Here is a 23,114-nt window from a genome sequence, read left to right on the forward strand (position 1 = left end):
GGTTTCATGCTGTAAACAATGAACGCAGCAAGAGTCATCACATCTGATTCATGAAAAATGACTCCTATGAACCAAGTCAATAAAAAATATTCACCTTTTTTAATCGGTTTGAATGAGTCATTAAAGTTCAAGTTCAACCCAGACAGAAGAATTAGGTTTTTAGAGTATTTTACAAGAAATTACTATTTCAGTCTTTCTGCTTTTTAAATTCCATGTTTATTTTAATGTTACTTGCTGTTTTTGCTTGAAATTTACAGATGTCTGAGTGAAAACAGTTTCTACAACTTTTTTTTTTTTCAGTATAGGAGAGTGAAATTGCATTTCTTTACAGGTCTTGAAATAATTCAACATTTAGTATTACCAACATGACACAATATAGACAACAAACATACAGTATACATAAAACAAAACAAAATGAGTAATGAGTTTTCTTAGTGAACCCCGAGTCCTTGATCAGTTATTTATGATTCAAAATGAACCGACAACTATTAGGCTACTGTGACTTTTTTTAAGGATCGTGATGTACATATATTAGTCTATTTACGGAGTTGTTTGTTTGACTACTGGTACTTATTAAAAGCTAAAGTAATAAGCTATGTACTTGGTGAACTATAGTACTTCTGAGCAGTTGAGGATGCTCTAATTTGTCAACTAAAAAAGTCATTTGACTCCTAAATGTTTCATTTTTGTCTGGAGCCCTAGGAATCCTTTGTGAAAATGAGTCATCGCAAATTCTGAAATGTGTAAATGACTCTGCTGTGAAAGTGGCGTGCTTAATAGTTTTTTCCATCATGATATTCTCTGGTAGGAGTGTGGATGATGTTTATGTGATACGGATGGCAGCGCTGTGTTGAAGGCTCGGCCATCTGTGTGGTTCAGTCTCTCCGTTGTCGTCGTTGTTTCTGCTAGCACCACTAGCTGACGAGGCCCGCCACTCTCTCCCACGCACTGGATGTGCGAGAACGCGGCGCTGCTGCGAGTTCCCTCCGCCCCCTGTCAGTCAGACGCCTTCAAGCAAGGGCAAAAACAATAATAAACACTTCAGAGCGATATGTATCACGACGTACACACGCAAAGGCGCGCATGAACTCACACCCTGCTGGCAATTACAGACTCTCTTGTGTTTGTGAGAACACAACAGAGACAGAGAACTGCATTTTGTCTTCTGAACAAGTAACTGAAGGTCTCCAGAGGGCATCACATCGAATGATGTTTGTTCTCTGTTGAGCGTGAGGGTCTTTCATTCCTGATCAGATGGGTAGAGAAAGATGATTTAGCCATGGAAACAAGTTAGAGGCTCAGAAATGACGAAGCGGAGGTGAACAGTTCAGACGGGCCCCTGACAGTTGCAGAAAGGAGACTGAGTAGACGCAAGACGTTTCTTCAAAACACATTGATCGATGCTAAATGTCCACTTAAAGGAAGAGTTGCCATACAAATTCTGACATGCTGTTACTCACTGTCATGTTGTTACAAATACATGTGACTTTCTGTCATTGATACAGGTGGAGAAATTCTGAAGAATGTTCAAGGTGTGCTCTTCTAGTAGAAGTGACCAGGGTCCATGAAGCTCAAACTCCTCCCATCTCTTAAAGGCACAGCTCACCTAAATTCCGTCATAATTTACAGATGTAGTTCCAAACCTGTATGACTGACTTTCTTCTATGAAAACATATTTCAAGAAATGTCTTCTTTTTTTTCTTTTTTTTCTTTTGTTCATGTAATACAAATCAATGGGCTCTAATGTTGTTTAGTTTCCAGCTTTCTTCAAAATACCTGTATCTTCTTTTTTGTTTCTTAGAAGAAAGTCAGGCACGCAGGTTTAGAAGTAAATGAGGGTGATTAAAGAATTTTCTGCAGAATTTTCATTTATGGGTATTTAATAGAATAAAGACTTTTATTCTCAGATTCAGGGTTGATGCAATATTTTACTTCATGGAAATGAAAATAAGTTTGAGATAGAAGTATAATCGATTCAATAGATTTTATTGTTGGTGCATTGTCCTTGTGTTGATTGTTCAGCTGATGGAAACTGAAATGCTTGTTTCCAAAAAACAAACATGGATTAAGAAATGTAGATGTGTGATACCTTCAGATTATACAATTTATTGAATGCTCTGCACTTTAAAAACCCAAACCCACTTTTAATTGTCAAATTAGAAATTCTACACTATTTTGTACATTTATAAATAAAAATAAAAACAGTGTGCATCAAAACATAATGTGCAATTTTTAAAAGAGATTCGCAATTTAACAATGTCATAAAATTTTTAGTGTTTTTAAAAATTAACCATAAATGTGTGGTGCATAACAGCAAAGATAATCTAAATGCAAAAAAAAATGCATGCACAAATATTTAGTATCACTTTGATATAAATCAATCAATAAATAAATAAATCTTTTTGAAGCTTGGCAGCCCGAAACCCTGCTTGATATGTTGTTCATGCATCTTTTTGTTTAAAATATCTTCTTTTGTGTTGAAGAAAGTCATACAGTTTGGACTAACATGAGAATGAATGATTTAAATTTTTGTGTGAATTATTCCTTTTAATTCAGATTCCGACATACTTTTTAACAAATGGAGAAACCATGATGTTTTTAGACATTGCTTAGATAGACCCATTCTTTCTCTCTACCTGTACAGACTGACAAGACTAACCGAAAAGCTAGTCGTTAGTGTAGTGTATGATGAAGTGACCCACAGGCTTCCTCCTTGAGTGGGCCATTAGAGGAGGACAAACACGTGTGTGTGTGTGTGTGTGTGTGTGTGTAGTAAATGTATGTCAGCCCTGCAGCCACTGACTGCTCTGACAGGCCTGTGTGTGTCCATGCATCCATGCTACCACAAAAAACAACTGTCGCTACACAAAGATGATCCATTCAGTGAGCAAAGGTTCTGCCCCAGCCACTTTGCCACACACACGGATCATAGTCTGTGCGTGCATGTGTTAGGACATGGCAGTTGCCTTCTCTGTCAAAAGAGACAGTGTAATCGAGAAACCCAATACCACCCAGACACAATGACATACAGAATTAAAGAAAATCCTGATCTATGAAGAGATGGTTCACCCAAAATGAAAAATTCTGTCATTTACTCTCATGTCGTTCCAAACCTGCATGACTTTATTTCTTCCATAGAACACCAAACGAGAAAATTGAAAGAAATTTGCACAGTGCAACAAAGACATGTTTTGAGTGTGATTAAAGGAAAACATGACGAAACTATAAAAAGTAGTCTATATGACTTGTGTCTTCAGAATAGCTATGTGTAAGGATCAGACCGAAAGTCACTGAAGCTCTTAAATCTCAAATAAGTGACAGCGAAGGCCTTAATGAGCCAAGCTTAAATATTAGAGAGCATGAACAAATAAATTAAAAAAGGAACAACATAAGGGGAGTAAATGATTATTGATTTTTGTGGTGAATTATTCCTTTTAGTTATACGAAAAGTTTGGTGTCTTATGCTCTATAATGCTGAAATGGTGCTGAAGAAACTTTTTTATTATTATTATCAGTTTAATGCATCCTTGCTGAATATAAGTGTTAATTTCTTTTTTTTAAATATTAATACCCGCAAACTTTTGAACCATTATGTACATATTCTTGTAACTATTTTATTAAGCCTAATTACTCTGGTTCCAATTCATTCTCATTGGACAAGCTGTGTTTGAAACTGGTGTAAATTTACTATTTAAACATACACTGATGCCACATTCTATATTAATGCACCATGCTGCTATTTTGCCATTTGGGATGTTGAACAATATTAGTTGGTGGATGCTTAATTAGATGGTTTATGCTTAATTCATATTAATTTCACTGTAAATTAAACACCACAGTGCTGCTGGCACTTTTGTATTAAAGCAATAAGTAAATTGAATGTGCATTACAGTGATTTTACCACAGTTAGAGGTTTAAACTCTGAGCTTCACACATCCTCTCATGGCTTATTTTTCATGCTTCATTTTGTCATAAGAATTTCCTAAACCCATGATAGTTTTAGTTGAACTGTCTGTTATGTCATGCAGGTGAAAATACTCAGTATCTCCTGAAGAGTGTCGACTGGGTGCGTTTACTCCAAAAGAGGCAAGAAACTCAGCACTACTTTTCGCATCAATAGCACGCAGTCATAATCACAGATTGAGTCAATGTTCTAAAGTGCTCTATGTGTGTATAAGAATCAGCTGTTGTTATGGCTGGTGTGTGTTGTGTGAGCTTAGTGCCACGGCTGAGCTTAGAGGAGGAATGGGTCTCCCACTGAGCCGACGGAGTCACGCTTGCCCTTGTGACGCTTTCAGACGCCTCAAGAGAAGGGGGGAGATGAGACGCCATGGAGCGTCAAAGCTAGAGCCGCTTTGAAACCTTTCAGCTCGCTACAAAATTACGGAATGTGAGCACTTTGATCCGCAAACGGATGAGCAGCGGTCTTGCAGCGGGCCATCGCCCTGCATTACTCTCAGCACGCTTCCCGCTCGCCCCTGCGTCTGACTCACCCACTGAGCTGATCACCCAACAAATCGAAATCGGCTCAGCGCATGGCGTGGAATCACACCGTTTCATAATACAATGCAGTTTAACCCCCAAAACCCATGCTCTTGTCTTGCCACATCCTCTCTGACGGATAAACATTACAATAGTCGCTTTATGCCGTCTAATTCCTGCAATTAGTTCCTTCACCTTGGCCTCGAAATGCATTTGGATTGCAAATACGTTGCACAGACTGACATTAAGGTGGAGGGAGGCTCATTTTGGACGCTATCTGTCAGCTTTCTTCTCGGCGGACGGCTGGCGAGACGCGGCGGCACATCATGGCAGCGGAAAGCTATCACCAGAGTGAGCAATGACTAACACTTTTGTTTGCCTGTTCTGTGTGGCGCTGAGCATGTTGAGCTGGGCAGCTGGCGTGGCACTGTACATATACAAACTCACACACATGTGTCAGAATCCCAGGGGTTTAATGGAGATCCTTGACGGGAGAGGTGTGTGTGAGTTATGGGCTAATCGATTTACATCCACCGCATAGGATTAAATGGCCAGAGAGGATAAAGAGGAGAGGGAGGATAGAAGGAGGGTTCAGTGGACATTGCTGTAGAGGAACAGCATTTAGATACCAAGGAAACACTATCCATCAGTATAGAAACTGACAATGAGAAATAGAGCTTTTGTGTAAATTTGTTGCACATAATTAAATTTTTTTTTAACCTTAAGCCATTATCTTTGATGTAATATTGATGTAATTGATGTAAAATTTATGTAAATTTGATGTAATAATACTGAAGAGGCACAATATTTTCATACCAAATTGATTACTGATATTGACATTTCTAAATTTATAGGTATTGATTATTATCCTTATGTTTATTTCATCAAGGCTGTATTTATATGATCAATTATTGTGAAATATTATTAGAATTTAAAATAACTGTTCTACCTTAATACATTTTTACAATGTATTTTGTTTCTGTGATGGCAAAGATTGAATTTTCAAATTTTGAACAGCATTTATTTGAAATATAAATCTTTCGCAACATTACAGTTGTCTGTACTGTCAATAAACAAACTGTACTGTACTGTAGTGAAATAAGAGAATTCATTTCTTTAAAAAAATGACTGACCCTGAACTTTTAAGGTAATGTGTATGCAGTATGTGAATATGTGCATTTAGTAAGAATCTGGAAATGTGTATATATATATATATATATATATATATATATATATATATATATAATTTTTTTTTTTTTTTTATGAACAGATGATTTTGTTACACAGCAGATGAAATGAGAAGTGACTGATATTAATAATAAGCATTGATCTTTTTTGAAGTACTTCCACTTGTCATTACCCTAATGATATCTACCAAACATAATTGACATATTTGAATATTACAGTCTTCTGTAATATTTCAGATCCATTTCACTTTTTCACCATCTGGAAGTTGGACCCAGTTTGGGCGCGTTCACTGCCCCTCGGAGTCCAGCAATCATCAGTAATTAGGCTCAGATTGTACGACCACGGCCAAGGTCAGACAGGGATAATGTTTCATGGATTGTACCAATTATAGCATTCGTTCCAAGGCTGGCACTTGAGCTCAACCTTGAGTCAAGCGGCGCAATGGTTTTAACGCGGGACATGTGTTCTCCGGTACACAGCTGCAGTCTCCATTCACACACATCTGTCACTGCTGACTTCAAATGGCCAAAGTCAAATGTTTCCTTTTCATCGGCTTGAGCTTGAGTAATTGCAGCCTCAGGAATGTGAGAGAATCTGGCCTGATACTGGTGCATGTTTAAATGCCATGTTTACAGACCCATAAAAACACAATTATTTATTTATTTGTCTCTAGTTGAGAGAATCCATATAATTATGCCAAGAGAGAGAGAGAGAGATTGTGCAATAACCACTAAACAATGGCTCCGGCAGATTAATGCATTGATAAATAAAAGATTTGTATAGTAAACTTTCTACAGAACTTTTTGGCACCACTAATGGCATACAGATAAAACCATGTTTTTCTCATTTTATGCAGATGAGAGTTCAGCTCAGCCTAACTGGATTGAGCTTTATCTTTACAATTCAAATCCAATTCCCTTTTATTTAAACATACTACTTATTCTCAACAGAACAGTTGAATAATGTATTGAAAAAAAAACTATATTTGATTACCAGTGGATGACTAAGATGCATTTGAGAGTTAGTGTAGTGGAACTTCAATATGGATGCCCTCCAGATATTGACCCTGCCTCTCTTAAGAGTACACACAGCTTTTAGTAGGCTATACTTACACAAGACTTGGTAGATGCGCTCTTCTCCTCTGGCAGTTTTGCAATACTTTTGATGGCTGCCACCGGTTCTTTTCCCACTCTAAATTATTGATGGATCATAGAATAAGTGCTCCCGCAATGTCCCCTTTTAAGTACAAAGATGCAGAAGACAGGCCAATGTGTAATCCATTTCTGTTTGAGCGAACCGATCAAACTATCGATTGTAGAATGCCACTTTAAAAGATTCGGCGACAGATGTGCAGCTGGGAGATGTGACAAAATTCTGCTGCGTCTCGCTGTGGTTATTCTATTACCTCGAGCAACTTTTCCTGCTGTCAGATCTGAGAAAATTTTTTTCCCTCCATAAACTAAAAAGAATGAGGAAAAGATTGATGTAGCCTGTAAAAAGGAATTGATGATGCAATATCTCGTTTACTGTAGAAAGAGGCTATTAATGGCCCACTAATCCTCTCTGACAGCCAAATATCATTTGTCGGGTTTATATGGCTCTGTGATGCTGGGAAATATTTCATATTCGATGAAACACAAGTTTCAGCTTTAAATTCCCCTGGAAGGAAATGCTCTAGGAAAACTCTTGTGATTATATATAGATGCAGGTTTCTTTATGGAAAGAAGCAGCACCGATCATTATAAAGCAAAATTTGCCTCATAGCGCCTATCGGAATGAATTTTCCTCATTCACACTGTATCTGAAATGAGCATCAGCACAGACAGGAATAGCTAACAGTGATTTGTGACTATGCAGTTCTAAATATATTATTAATTATAGCGTTCTGTTGAAATGATCCACAAAATAAAGGACAAGCATGATCATTGTGACTAAACAAACATCCATGTAAAATTCAGCATGGCAATATTCCTTCTGTGCAAAACGGCAAAAGGCCATTTTAAAGATTATTACTGTACCTATCAGTTTTTTTCTTTTCTTTTTTTTCTTTTCTTTTTTTTTTCCAAAGATGGAGAAAGTTGTGTGTAAGTTTTTATAATGTTAAGCTCCTCTTTTTTTATTCTAGGAAGAAAAATGCGGATTCTGACTGTTTACTTTAAAATTCATTAAGAGATTTAATACACTTGTGTTATTTTAATAAGCAATACAATATTGTGTAATCTTACATTTTTAAATAATTGTTTATTTAATACTCAGCATCATTTTTTCATTACTTCGAAAGGTAATAATATTTTGTGGACCCATAATTGTTCCAATAAAATGAAATTATACACTGTTTGAAAGGCTACAAAGTCCCTGTTGATTAGGTTTAGATTAGGTAATTGCATACTTCTGTCCAAAGATGGCACTGTCTAGCAAAATTACTACTGGACTAGCACTTCCCTCACACTTGCAGCTGGTTGTAAAATAAGGGACAATAAAAACAGATTTACCTGTAAATGAATTTTATATATTGTGAGGGATTCTTGTATTCACTGCAAAAAAAAAAGCAAATTATTTGCATAGAAAGGTCATAGTTAATCACTAGAACATCTTATCCTAAGATTTTTATCCATGCTGTTTTTGAACATGCTTTAATGCTTTATTTGGAAAATCTATCTGTATGTCATTTTTAAGTAATTGAGCCACAGAATTCTTTGGCATTTGCACTATTTTTGCAGTAGCAACAAAAAGTGATTGCACACAAATGCAAACGTTTATCATGAACAACGTTTTTGATTAAATAATTAATCTCATTAGTGCAGTTGCAGCTAGATAGATCAAAGATTAGATTAAAAAGATTGTAGTGCCAGATATTGTCTACACAGACTCTTGAGACATGTAATGCACTATTCAGCGAGCACAGTTGCAATGTTATTTAATTATCCAAAACCTAAATATGCAAATGTACATTTCTAACCACTTAAGTTGTGCATTTGTAAAATGACCATTGTTGAGTGCATGAAACAGTTAAAACATGCGACATGCAAATAGAGCCGGCAGTAAGTGAGTGCTAGCACAGGGGGCTGGGTTTAAACGCGCTGCTACTGTAACGCTGCTGGGCTTCGATGCCTGTGCCAGTCTCGCGTAAAACCTTCACAGTAGAGCAATGAGCGCGTGCATGACGGTCTAACGGAGAGCTGCTGATGAAAAGGCGTGATGTCAAGCCGCTGTCAGTGTCAGAGGACTGGGGGAATGTGCCGTGCACTTGGCATATGCGCTTGTGAATGACCATCCTCCGGCATCAACAGACGAAGCGTTGAATTTTGCTGCATAGATCAGTTACCTGAAGCCGCGCGGCGACTGTTCATTCATCGTCTCGCATGCAAGAAATCTTCGAGGAATTGTGAGAATTGTTTTTTTGAAGGTGCTACCTTTGAGGCTTCGGCGTTCGTTCGGATGTGGATCTATCTGTCAAAACTGAGCTGAACGCAGAGACATCTTTAAACTGAACATTAGACACCATCCTCAGCTTTCTTCTGGATTGTAGGTGAGTGGACAAACGTGCATCATGAATTCATTTCAGCCCAGAGATGCTTTACGTGCGAGATGTGGCCACGAATACTAATGTGTTCCGTGCGGTGTGTTAGAGCAAAGCATTGAGAAATCAGACCATTCATGTTATCGGGATGAAATTACTAATGAATCGCAAAGAAGTTGTGCTTTACGAGCAGTCTGATTAGGATAATGGCATTTAAATTGGTGGTTTTGCTTAATGTAGAAATATTTGCTGCTGCTGATGCTGGCCAGTCCAAATATCGTATTCACTTTAAAAACAGGATAACCTGATCCTCAATGTCACGTTTCAACTTTTTTGTTTAATAGACAAGCCGTAGGCTATAGCCTATTATTTGACTGAATTTTGATTTTGCGTTCCTTGTATTTTCCCCACACAAGGTATCAGAATAAGAAATGAAAGTAAAATGTTTGTAAATTATTATCGTGTAAGCGAGAAGACATGCAAATAAGAATGTTGGTCATGAATCTTCCTCCTGTAGGCTATACGCGCGTTCATAATCCATTAACCTTATTTCATCTATTTAATTTACGCTAATTTAAAGTTAATGCCTCATTCTCTTCACTTTGCGCTCTCCTTGCGATCTTATCTTACCTCGTCTTCTGAATCTTCCTCACTGTCCGTTTAAATAGACTCTGACTTCAATGGACGACTGACCCCGTCACATATTCAGTTTTGTGGGACTCTGTCAAAGAAATTGATACACGTTCAGAATGTGAAACTGGTTGTTGCCGAGAGGTCATAATTCAGCTCTTCTACCTCAAACTCGGCTCCGTTCATCTGGACTAGGACAGCAGATGCACTCACAAATCTTCATTTCCCCTCACACACGGCTCTGACATCGGCTCTAAAGAAAATAAATGTTTCTTTAAGTAGAAAATCGGCCAGCATTTGCATGAGAATCACTGGCATCTGCTATGAAGGACAGGGGTGATATTAATCGGTCTGACTAACACAATCAAACCGTGCTTTCAGTGAGGAAGATGAGGTGAATTCATCTCGAGCGTGACCTCTTCACATCATCGTTTTTATCTCCGTCTTGAAGCGAAACAGCGGTTTGACCTGAGACGGCGTGTCGGCAGGGTGAAAACGGTTCATTCACGAACTGAAAGAGCGCGTTGCTAGTAGAGAACAACGAAATTTAACGAATTTTAGAGGTCATTTAGATCCATATTTCATTTGAGATGAAAAATTAAGCAGATAAACCCCAAAGGAAGTCTTAAAAGTTTGTATTTATCTGTTTCGGTTGCATTTGCAAGTAACCTTTTAGTAACCCCAAAAGTTAGGTTACAAGTTCGTCAGTGCGTTAAATAGACGCTCGCAGAAATTGCGTTCGAGGATGTAACCATAGCAACAGGAGGCTGCTGGAGCGCGTTCCTTTAAGATCAGTATCGGACGGTACGTCGACTAAATATAAGAACGGTCATTATCAACACTTTATAGATGAACATATCACGAATACAATTAGGCTACAAAAGTGTTTTTTTTTAAAGATATTTCATAGAGCTGACTGTTGGATAGCTATACCAAAGTATTAGGCAGAAAATCAGCTTTAAAAAGCTGAATTTCTAAAAATTCCTGGCATTTAAAATTCATTAAATGACACTTTTGTCTTTCTGACCTGAAAAGTTGTCATGACACACCTGCAAAGAGAACAATGATGAATATTAATTTTCTATGGTTATGCATTTATATGTTATTACCATAGTTCAAACGTTTCAGTGTTTTATATTTGATGTAAGTAAATCACTCTTCACTCAGCTTTTGTTTTATGACCCTTTCAGTGGGACTGCATGTTTGGCTTTCTTCAAGCCTTGGGCTCCCGTGGTGATGTCATGCACAAGTTATGTTACTTTTGCCAATTTAGTCATTTTTCAAAAAGACTGTACATTTTCAACTTTTTTAGTGCTGCTTCTTCATGTTAATCAGCATGCATTGTGTATTTGGTCCGGTATGCAATTTATAACAATAAACAAGTTTGGTAATTTTTTTCTGTGATTATGATTCCAGTGTCGTTATGCTTATTCTATGCAAATTTACAATGTTTTATTGGCATATTTAACCTTTGTATAATTGGTTTATACTGCCATTAAGGGCCCCCCACACAGCGTCCCGTACGCCAGTGGTTTAAACATTGCTCATCTGAAAGCATTAAATGTCACTTATGTAGGTTTGACTCCCCTATGTATGGTATGATTACATTTTATACATTTTTTTCTGCTTACTATGAAGCTTTGTAGTTTGTTCTCTTTGATGAGGCGCTGAGAGACAGAGAAAGCTGTAGAGCATCTCTAGATCACAGGCTCTTTAATCAATAAGGTTAACTACACAAAGCCAAGAGGACAAGTCTCCACTGGGTGCACACCCATCAACTTTACCTGCTTACCTCACCAGCTCCATGCGGTTTGATCGGAGTCGTAAAGTGAATAAAGGGCCGTCTTTTCCCTTCCTCACAGCATGAGTTTCCTAAGTTGGATTTGCATGTTCATCCTGATTGTCAAAAAGCCTCTAGCATTCTTACGTAGGGTCACATGCTATTGATTTGATTATGTCAGTCAGGTGCATTAAGCATTTCCTAAAGGGTAATTGGAGGGTATTATGTGCTTAAAGGGGGTTTGTTCCTCTCTCTATAGCCGTTGGCTCTCAGATAGATGTATACGTTTGAGGAAAAGCTGAGGGTCGAATCCGAATGGGGTGGCCACAAGAGACCCATGCTGAGTGCTTATCCTCCTTGCCCCAGTTAAATGCTATGCTCGAGTGTGTTAGTTTAGGGGCCAATTTGGATACATGCTTGTATCTTCTTGGCTCGGATTTTGAGGTCAGCGAGATTACCTTATCAGTCCGTTCAGAGGAGACTCTGCAGCTGTGAAAACGGCAATGTAAAGATCTTAAAGTATGTGCTATCTCATCACTCATCTCTCCTATTGTCCACCAGGCATCTAGTGTTTGCAGAAGAGCTCCTCCTCTGTCTCTTGCTTTGACCGAACGTTGGGATGAATGCTTGATGGATAGTCACAAACAAACCCCCCAGAAACCTTTGAGTAGGACCATGCAGCTCAGTAGCTCCACCTATTGATGAATACATTGCCGCAACAAACCACAATGTCCGAACCTACCCAGGGTTCCAGAGTGGTTTAACCACAGGCAGAGGGGCATTTGAGGTTGGTGGGTCATACATAAGCCTGTGCTCGTTTTAGTTGCATGCTGTGTCACCAGCGTGCACTACACCTCGAGAGAACCCCCTCTTTTCTTCGCTTATGGTGGCATACGGGCTTGCCCCGTTTAGCTTAAGAGATTTTGACAAGTCGCGATGCATGCATGCAGAATCCTTGACCTATTTCTTAATGAGTGAACAGTACAAATGCATTCAGAGGGCTGTGTTTGCAATGCAAGCCATTCCACCGTCCCCCCACCCCTCATGCACACAGACAGACTCTTGCACGCTTATGCCCTGCAGGATGGGCTCTTGTCGAGAGAGTTCATCTGCTTCCTCTATGCTAGTCTCATGTGTTAGTGTGTGTATACAACGTTTGTTTGCCTTCACGCATTGATCTTGCATTCTCTTTTGCAGCGTTGCCGCTCGGCTGTTTATCTAGGGCTATCTACTGTCCAACTGTCATAACAAAGATCACCATCACTCTTGACCCATCTTGCTTGCTTAAAGCGTGATTTAGGTGTACGTGTACATGCGTCCAAGAGTACAAATTGAAGCCAGATGTAGTGCCGATTACAATTATCCTGTGACATTGACATTTGGAAGCAGGATACAGATTCAGTGGACGTAAAAAATGGTGTGCACTGGTCTACCAAATACGTAGTTCCGGCTGCCTGGCTGCCCGGCTGCCCGGCTTCTCTGTCTATCTCCGTACATCTTTTATCAAGATGTAAACAACCTGGCGCGATAATTTGTCTTCAGCATTGGTGGATTATGCATGGGGTTGATACGGTGACCTGACGTTCGGCTACACTGTAATTAGGCCTGTGTTTTCTGCTGCAGCTAATTACCCTTGAACAGTTGGTGGACAGACTCTCGCTTGGAAGGTACCAGTGTCCAGATTGGTCACAGAGAATTGTGGGTGTTGATGCATTTACAGCTCCAGAGTGTGGGCAAGAGAATCATACGAGTCAATCACGCACAGGTGCCGGAGATTCTGAGAACGCTGCCAGTTTTATGCAACATTTTATTAAGAATGGAAACACATGTTCTCTGAAAGATTTGTTGTCTATGGCACTCTCCCTAAGCAAAAAGGGGCATTTTCACTACAAAATGATTCATCTTTGAGTCATTCCAAACCTGTATTACTTTGTTTCTGTGGGGACTAAAGCAACGGGGACTCTTAACTTTCATGTAATGGCCAATACAAGCACTGGGATATTATTCAGAAACAACAGCTTTTGTTTTCCACAGAATTGGAACAACATGAGGGTGAATAAATGATGATAGAATTTTCATGTTTGGGTGAACTATTCTTAAGGCACTTGTTGTAGTTTTTTTTTTTTTTTGCACTTTGATCATCTGAAATACTGGTATCGCTACTAGTAGCTTGTTGAGACCATTTTTGCTTTCGACTATCTGAAACAGTGCTTTCGTATGAGCAACTCAAAACACAGAAACAAAAATCAATTGCCTCCCATCTCTCCAATACGAACTCAGACCCTCAGCTGCCTTTTAATGAGTGGGCTGATAATGCATGCTGTTCGGAGAAATAACTTTTTGAGGGTAACGGGGTGAGGGTGGTTTTATGGAAAGTTGTTATTATGTGAGATGCTTTGGTTTGGGATGGCTGGGGCTTTTTGGATGTTTGGGCCGTGTCTGTGCTAAGTTTTATCTGGTCTTCATGATGGAGTTTTGCCTCTTGAGACTTTGGTCAGAAAGAAACTACTTGAAGAAGGCAGAGAAAAGACTTTGTGTGTGTGTGTGGAGTGGGAGAGAGAGCGACCGAGAGAGCAAGACCCATGTTGCCGTGTGCCTGGTCATAAGAGGCAAGAGTTCTCCAGTTAAACCCAGCACTCCCCTTCTCCTTCTCTCCCCCTGTAGCCGCCGCCAGCTTGCGGAAAACAAAAGCTTTTGTTTAGATCTTCAATCCAGCAGATGGGAAGAAGGACAGTAAATGAAAACAGCAAAGGGAATGGAGCAAGTGGACCATGATGGGGAGCATACAAACTCAGAGGCCGGTCCTTTGGGAAGAGTAACGGTCCCTGAAAAATGCTGCTACGAAGTTCCTGCACTGTGCGGCCCTCTGTTACTTTTTCATCCCAAGCCATTGACTGAAAGCATTAGTCAGAGCCTCCAGGCTCTCTTGGGCCCAGGCTGCTTTTATTAAGATGTTAATGGAATTGCCTTCATGACACACTTCTATAGGACAGCCATTCTTCAATGCCTCAATCTGTCTTCTGCGCAGAACACATTAGCAGCTTACACACAACAGGTTCCTTGCGCATTCGAGGTTTGCTCTTTGTGGTACAACTCTAAGACTCTATAATTCTTCGGTGTATATAATCCTTCCCGCCACATGCATGGCATATTTCACAGCATGCGAAGACCGCCCATTTCAGCGATAACAGTAATAATCTATGGACTGTAGTGCTTCTGTTTGTTTGTCAGTGAATTGTAGGCTGATTGTATGGAAACATCAGATCAGTATGTTAAACCTTGAAAATGCTAATGCTGATTTTCTACACAGCGTCTAAAAGGAGACACGGTATGCTTACGCAAGCCTTTTGCGCCTTCCACAAACCGCTAATGATTTCCCTCCCTTAACCACAACCCCTCATGTTGTGTTTGCTAAACCCGTACTTGAGATTCCACCACAGACATGCTAGACAAAAAGAATGATGTGCTAAACAAGTTGGGTTTTTTTACAGTCCGTAATTTGTGTGTGATAAGACAAGTAAGCAATTATTCCAACACTGATAGGATGAAGTTCTGTTTATTGGAATGGTCACTGGCCGTGTATGCAGTGAATCCTTTTGATTGACAAGTGTCTGTTAAATGACAATGTAATAATAATTTGCATTTTAAAGGGCAGTTTTCTCTTCCTTACGTCTTTCCAAAGTTGCGAATTTCCTTCCCTTGCAGAATTGTTTTTGTATATAGAATGAAAGTCAATGGGGTCCAAACTAATTGAAAATGCTGAGACATTTTTTATGTCCCTCAGAAGAAAGCCAAGGGGAGGTACAAGGGTTACCCAAGGTTCATGTGCTTTGGATATCCACACTGCCCCCTGTTGCCTGGAAGCTGTAGTCCTTGGTTTTGTCATTTACTCTGAAGTTGTCGTTTTCAGTGTTGCATCGACATTCTTTCTAGTTCTCTTTTTTTCTGCTTGATTCAAGAGCAGTACGCATTCAAATCACACCTTTTCCAGCCTCTCAGTGGTGCACTGGTGGGAATAATTCCTTTGTTGTGGGAATATAATTGCTTTTAACCTCCTTTTACCTGTCTGGGATTTTTGGCTGCAGGCTTATGCACGTACGCTGACGTGTACCCACCTGCATCCATGCTGTCTGCTTTGTTACAATTCTCAAGTCAGCCATGGCCTTATCAGGAGAGATAGCTCCTCTTTCCTGTCAGGAGGCAGACGCCTTAACACATCCTCTCCGCCTCAGCTGGGAAAAGAGCTCCGATAAGCCTCCCAAATTCATTCCTGAGCCTGATAGCAAACAGGGCTCCTCGGAAAGAGAGAGAGACAGACAGAGGCAGGAGAGAAGGGAACTCAAGAAGATAAACACTTTCCACAGCACAGAGCAAAACAAACTGAAAGTGATGATGAAAGTTGATGAAACTCTCAACTTCCAAAGTTAAAAATATGACACATGCCATCTTTGTGTACCCATGATCATAACTGGTTTCTGCAAGCACATTCACAGAAGGCCCGGCTGGTGCCAGGAGTATTGGACACGCTCCTTTGAAAACAAGAAGTATCCATACTTAGAACGAGAACAGAGGGTCATACCGAAGGAGCGACTCGGAGTGGGAAAAGAATTCTGGACTGAGAAGTTCTCCCTTATGCTCAGAATTCTGTTTGGAATCTCTGGCTTGGGTAGCACTAGCAGCCACATTGAATTCAAAGGTTCCTTGAGTTCTTGCTAGTAGCTTCACATTGAGAAGTAACGTTGATAAAACCCACACAGAAAGCACTGTGGATTTCCACAGAATTGGAACACCCATTATGGGCAGTGTTCCTTTTTTTTCATTTTGAATATTTGATGGATGCTTACGGGTTACCTTTCTATAGCAGTTAGCTATTATTGTTGTTTGATAGCTTGTACTTTAAAGGCGATAGTCACAATGAAACTGGAAAATATCGAGTCATTTCAAAACATCAAGGTCACTGGGTGCACTAGCAATTGATTAGACCACAAATCTGACCTTTGGGGGAAGCATGATTGTTTGAGCTTGTACAAATCTGTCCGGAATCATGATAACAATGAACAATCACTGTTTTCCTTTCTCAGTTTGTCGGCTCTCCTGTCAAATGAATCATTTGTTTGTGTGTCGTACATAAAAATCTAGTAGCATGCTTTCTAACAGTTTCCCTGTCTTTTTGGCTTGCTAACGTACAACAGAGATGTCATAGCGTGATTCCTGCCGTGCTAAACCTTAACATTTCGGCTTTCCATGTTTGAGGCAGCACAATTACGAACGTAAGTGCTCGTCTTTTGAATTACACTACAGGAAATAAATAATCAAATGATGACATCATGTATAATTCACAGATCAACAGCAATGTAGGTCAACCACGCTTCTTTTCTTGAGCATTTAAGGGGAGCGACTGTCGAATTAGGGTATCTAAGACAATTATCCCAAGTGTGACAGCACAGAGAGTCTCAACAGAGGACGGCAGATCCCTGTGTTGTCCGCCGAGATGTTGATTAAATATGACTGCACTGAAGCTACTGCCTGCCGATGGGGGTTGGGGAGGGACGGGGCGAGAGAGAGAGAGAGAGGAGGGATAACGGAAGGGGGGTTTGGGCAGGATCTCTGCTGTGAATGAATAGCGGCTCAAGTCTGCATCTGTAGCAGTTTAGGATTATGGGTTAATGCTGTTTAATGCCTGCCACACAAGAAGTGAAAGCGTGGAATCTGTGACACTCTGTCACTGTGATGTAATGGTGTCAGCTGGGTGTTTACTCAGCGCGGTGCTCTTGCACTGATCTGAGTCCAGCTTTTATGAACGGTTCATATCAGGACTTGTGTAAGCTCAGCAGATCGCAGGTTATCTAGCTGTTGGCCATTTCCTGGGGCCTTCCTCAACTTTGAAGTCGACATGAACCAAAATGGTTACTTTCTTAATACACCTTCTTGATCTGATTGTCCACTAATTGGTGCATGTTATTCCAAGGAAATTTGCTCTGCCTCTGAAATTACACTGTAAATATTATAATGTAATGTTCCAGTATTACAGGATGGCATATTGGTTCCTGTATATTTTACAACTTAAAACGTGAAATAATTGTATTATATACCAAGCGACAGGGTAAGTACTCATAGAGACGCAAGTCCCTAAATAATGCAGTGAACATGAGCAAAATGTAACACACAAAACCCTAAAGTACATTACTACTTAAAACAAAGTCATTTATATGAAATAATCTTATGTCAATGTCCTTTTGCCCATTTTTCTCCACAAGTAATATGGTAATTTCTAGTTTGCACTTCAAAAAACAGATTTTACAGTATTTTATAGTACAATCATCCAATGATAAACCATTTATAGTTTTTTTTACTGTATATGATAAGGTAGTAAACAGGTTTTTACTTTATTTTTTTGTTGTTGTTGTTGTTGTAAAAATTCCTGATAGATAAACCATTCCTGATAAATAAAACCAAATCCTGTCCTATTTTTTTCTCATTGGTTATCCTGTTTCATTGTACTATATTCTGTAATATGTAATTTTGTATGCATCAATGACGCATAATGGGTTGAGTGCCATTTTATGTTGATTTTGTGGTTGCTAGGATGTTCCTATGACATCAAACTGTTGCTAGGGTGTCCTGTGTGGTTGTTAGGGGGTTGCTGAAGTGTTTGATGAGTTGATAGGCAGAATACAGCACTGAAAATCGACGTCAAAAATTAGTGCTCTTCAACTTATTTCTGTTCTACTTCTGTGTTCAAATTTGAATCATGCTGTTTTGCTGATGTTAATTCAAATTCAGTTTAAATTTAGAATTCATATTTTCACCAGGGCACACAAGCCTGGTGGTCATCTAGTGAGGAATCATATTTTCCATGAACGTTTCAGATAAAACAGCCTGATGAACTCTGAAAACATACAAGTTTGTAGAAACATTCTCATTACCACAAGCGTTTTAGAGGCTTTTAGGTTGAATTGTTTAGTGAGTTTTTGGCAGTAACCCGAGGCGTCTTAACTGCTTGCGAACACATTCGAGATGAAGTTTCTAACCTTCAGCTGAGTTGAAGACGGCGCTCAGTGCCACGGGCAAGAGTTCAGAGGTGAACTGAGCTCAACCACCCACCTCATATGCTCATTGCATTGGTCCCACGTCAACTGTTTTGGAAATACTCCAGTTATGTAACGGACTTGAAAAAGGCAGAGCTGCTGTTCCTGGAGGCGATAAATATTTCATTATCTCTGCCTGTCATTATTATGCATCAGAACGAATCTGTCAATTAAAGGCTTTGTTGAAGAATTTTGTCGATAGCAAGCATGCCGCAAAACAGTACGGTTTGAGAGAGCCCGAATTAAAAATTAATGCGCTTTATATTGTTTGTTTGTTTACTCATTTAGTTTCTGCCTGACAATTAACAGCTTGTAGCAGACAGCTTTCCACCCCTCCTAAACACTGTCCCTCCTTCGTTCCTCTGTTCCTCCTTTTGTTTGCTCAGTGGGGTGGAGGAAAGAAGTGATTGTGGCTGCAAGCAAGCATATGTGTGCATGTGTACGTGTTGTTGGGTGGAGTTGCGCGTGGATGTTGGTGCTGCGGTGTCGATACAACCATGCCCTCTTCTGTCAAGCTTTATCTGGCTTGTTGCATCACCTAATGATCTTTGCAGGACTTTGGCAGATGCCCAGCGTCTCTACATTAATGGCCAGAGACACACACACCTGTCCTTCTTAGAACGAAAAGCAGGCCTCTGATTGTCTTTCCATTGATGTTGGATCAGTAAAACGAAGCCCAAGTGCGCGGCCGTGACTGGGTTCTTCTTGTGAATTTGTGCTTCTGTCTAGCCAACTGGCCTCAGGCTTTCCACACCAAGTCAATACGCTTCAAATCATGTGGCTACTCTGCTTTGCTCTCTCTCAGAACAAAAGATCTTCACCTAGATAAGGTCCTTGCAGAAACACCTCAGGATACGGCATAACTCCGTCCGAAGACCTCATCAGTATACCATGACCTGCTATCAGCCTCAATCTCCTTGATGTTCTAACGGTGGTTAAAGGGAATCTAGTGGTGACTACAGATCATGTTTGTGTCCATCATCGCTGTTGCACGCTGTGATAAGTGGATGAATTAAATGAATGTAGAGATCATGGTAAGCTTGGCGGTGATGTACGCTGTCCGACATATTGCGGGTCACAGCCTATCAATCCCCCTCGCGTCTTCAACATGTCGCTCCACATTCAAATCCTTCTCTGATGCTTTCTTGTCCTCCTACGTGTAACAGTGACATTTTTCATCAACTAAAACTTTTGATTTGTTTTGTACTTTCTAGCATACTTTCTTAGTGCAGAGTGGGAGATCTTCCTCTGAGTCAGTGCTTCATTGTGAGGTCTTTGTGTCTCATCTTGTATGTAGGATGTAAATGACTGTGAAGCAACAATGTGGATTGAAAACTAAAAGGATTTTTTTCCTGGCCCTCCAGAAAGATTAATTTGTATTTTTAAGCAATGCATTTTTTTAATTGCTAGAAATATTTATGTAGCTATTCTGTATGTATCGCATGCATTTGTTAATAGTATATTAATAAATACATGCGATACATACAGAATAGCTACATAAATATTATTTGTTAATAGTATATTAATAATAGCATATAGGCCTATATATGTATGCATATATGTAATTTGAAAGCAATTTATACTTTTATTTGGCAAGAACACATTAAATTGATCAAAAATAAGAAATGCGGCTTGAGCATCAAAATCAGCATATTAGAATGATTTCTGAAGGATCATGTGACACTATAGACTGAAGTAATAACTGTTAAAATTTCAGCTTTGAAATGTTAAAATATGTAAAAAAAAAGTTATTTTAATTTGTAGTAATGTTTCCCAGTATTACAATTTTTACTGTATTTTTAATCAAATAAATGCAGCTTTGCTGAGCATATGGGATCTCTTTCAAAAACATTTAAAAGTTTTACTGACCCACAATTTTATTTTTAACTACATTTTTGTTTACTAAAAGTAAGCAACACGCTGATTTATTTTCATTATAAGTAAATATATCCATATAATCATAAACCGTTTTGCTGGAAAATGATTGTAGTGATTGTAAAACATTCCTGATTGTAGTTTTGTCTGGATTCTCTGGATGCTTTTCAATTTCAACACAACCTCATCTGTGTTACTCATTTAGATATCATTATTTTGGATATTAGAACTCAGAACTGATGGCTACAAGGTTGCTGGTCTGGTTTCCTCAAGAAAGAGCCATCTTCACTTTTGTGCCATTTAGCAAGTCACCTAATCCCAGTTACTCCGGGGGAATTGTCCCGGTAAGAAATTCTTGGTGCGGTTTATAATGACGAAATGTGAAAGTTGTGCAAATTTCTCAGCAAATTATAGTTATAGTAGCTGGGCTCTGGTTACTTTCTATGTTTTTTTTTTTTAAGTCAGTGGTGACTCATTGACTGACAGTATCCATTGGCAGTACACAATATGACTTGAATCGGGAAACAAGAAAGGAGGAATGTGAATAAGACCTCTCTGATTGTTCCTGGCGAAAGTGAGTCAGACGGGAAGAGGAAGGGAGCAAAAAGGAACTGGGCATTATATTAGTCGTGCTCAGGGGAAGTTTGACGGACGGGGCACGGCATTGGCATGACCGTTCTCACAGGACGGAAGAAGTGGCTTACTGTTTCACATGCCGGTCACCGAGGATGACTGGCACACTGCCATGCTAAGATCAGGCAAGATAAGTCACCCTCTCTGGAGAGACGCCTAGTCAGAAACTCAAGTATATTCTTGCACTAAAAGTCATTTCCGGTTCTCCGCCCAAATTATTTCTGTCAACACCTGGTATAAAAAAGCAAGGATCAGCAATTTTACTTCCTTCCCTCCCTCCCTGATTAATGTAGCTTGATGTTAGCAATCACATCCTTTGTTTTTGAATGCATTGCTCATGCTCTAACATTGACCTGTTTTGTTTTGCCTGATGTAGTTTCAAACATCACGCACCTTTAACCTCCACCCTCTACTGCATATCAAAAGCTAGATTCCATGACATTTACATTTACATTTAGTCATTTAGCAGACGCTTTTATCCAAAGCGACTTACAATTGGGGAATACATCGAGCGATTAATCTTGAAGAGGCAATCAGACATACGAAGTGCTTGCAACACCAAGTCTCAGACATTGTTCAAATAAATACAAACTACCAAAGGAAGGAATAAGTAAAGATAATTTTTTTTTTTTTTTTTTTTTTTTAAGTGAAGTGAAGTTCCTGCTCTGTTTTCGCATTTGCTAATGACTCACAAATCAGTAAACCTCTCGTCTCCATGAAGTAACTTGTTAAATCCTGGTTGGATGTATTAGCTGTCCGCTGACTCACATAGCCTGCATCAGTATAGGTTTCAAGGAAGGAGTCCATTCAGAATCTCCATTGAGAATTCCATTTGGAATTGAGTTGAGGATGCCTTTTAAGTTCCAATTTGAATTTGAATTGAATTTAAATTAAGGTAGCAAACATGATGTAGGTTTCATTTAAATGAGTGAAATTCAAATAAATTGCTGTAACTGTTCACTTTTAACAAGAAAAGTTAGATGGAAGGATGGATATATAGATAGATATGTGGATGGATAGATAGAGAGAGTGAGAGAAAGAGAGATGGATGGATGGATGGATGGATGGATGGATGGATAGAGAGTGAGAGAAAGAGAGATGGATGGATGGATGGATGGATAGATATGTGGATGGGTAGCGAGATATGGATGTATATATAGCCTAGATGGATTGATGAAGAGAGAAAGGGGTATGATGGATGGATGGATGGATGGAGAGAGTTAGAGAAAGAGATGGATGCATGAATATGTGGATGGGTAGAGAGATATGGATGGATATATAGATGAATGGATGAATGGATGAAAAGAGAGGGATGATGGATGGATATGTGGATGGATGGGTGGATGGATGGATGGATGGATAGACAGAGAGAAATGGATGGATAAGTGGATGGATTCATAGAGAGAGAATGGGAAAGAGAGATGGATGATGGATGGATGGATGGATGGGTAGAGATATATGAATGGATATATAGCCTAGATGGATGGATGAAGAGAGAAAGGGATAGATAGATAGATAGATGCACAGCTTTTATGGACCAGGGTGAAAGAGCACTTAATTTCCCAGAATGCATTGCCATTCAGTAAATTCTTTTTCTTGCCATTCCAATTCATCTTCAACTTCAGCTATGTAAATCAGTCTGCAGTATCTCTGTTTGAACTTGGTGTGATTGGCAGGGACGGCACATCATAAATCATTACATATTTGCAAAAGTTTCTGGTCCCATTTAGTGTCAGATCCTTCTCTATTTCCATCTCTTTCTGTATTTCTCTCTCTTTTCTCTTATTTCCTCAAATAGCTTTGGGTTCAGCCTCTCCCTCTTGCCCAGCTGAAACAGATGCTAATTTGAATCATCATTCACACACAGATTAGTCTTTGATCAAACTTAATGCCCAAGGAGCGTCTGTTGCATTTGAGA

General features: G+C 39.4%; 1 protein-coding gene and 1 long non-coding RNA gene across 7 annotated transcripts in view; one reads left to right on the forward strand and one right to left on the reverse strand.

Annotated features, from left to right (window-relative positions):
• Positions 1-204: 204 nt before the first annotated feature.
• Positions 205-10,532, reverse strand: LOC131531624 (uncharacterized). The gene is made up of 4 exons (XR_009268743.1): positions 10,181-10,532; positions 9,986-10,073; positions 9,821-9,911; positions 205-1,008 (listed from the first exon to the last, which is right to left on the reverse strand). It is a non-coding gene; the product is annotated as an uncharacterized LOC131531624 (long non-coding RNA).
• Positions 8,728-23,114, forward strand: part of plxna2 (plexin A2) — a 209,177-nt gene continuing 194,790 nt past the window's right edge. For all 6 annotated transcript variants that reach the window (XR_009268738.1, XM_058762507.1, XM_058762508.1 and 3 more), the window contains exon 1: positions 8,728-9,199. The gene's annotated coding sequence lies outside the window, so the exon portion shown is untranslated. The remainder of the gene's footprint in view (positions 9,200-23,114) is intronic.

Source organism: Onychostoma macrolepis, chromosome 23 (genome assembly GCF_012432095.1).
Source record: "Onychostoma macrolepis isolate SWU-2019 chromosome 23, ASM1243209v1, whole genome shotgun sequence".
NCBI lineage: Eukaryota > Metazoa > Chordata > Actinopteri > Cypriniformes > Cyprinidae > Onychostoma > Onychostoma macrolepis.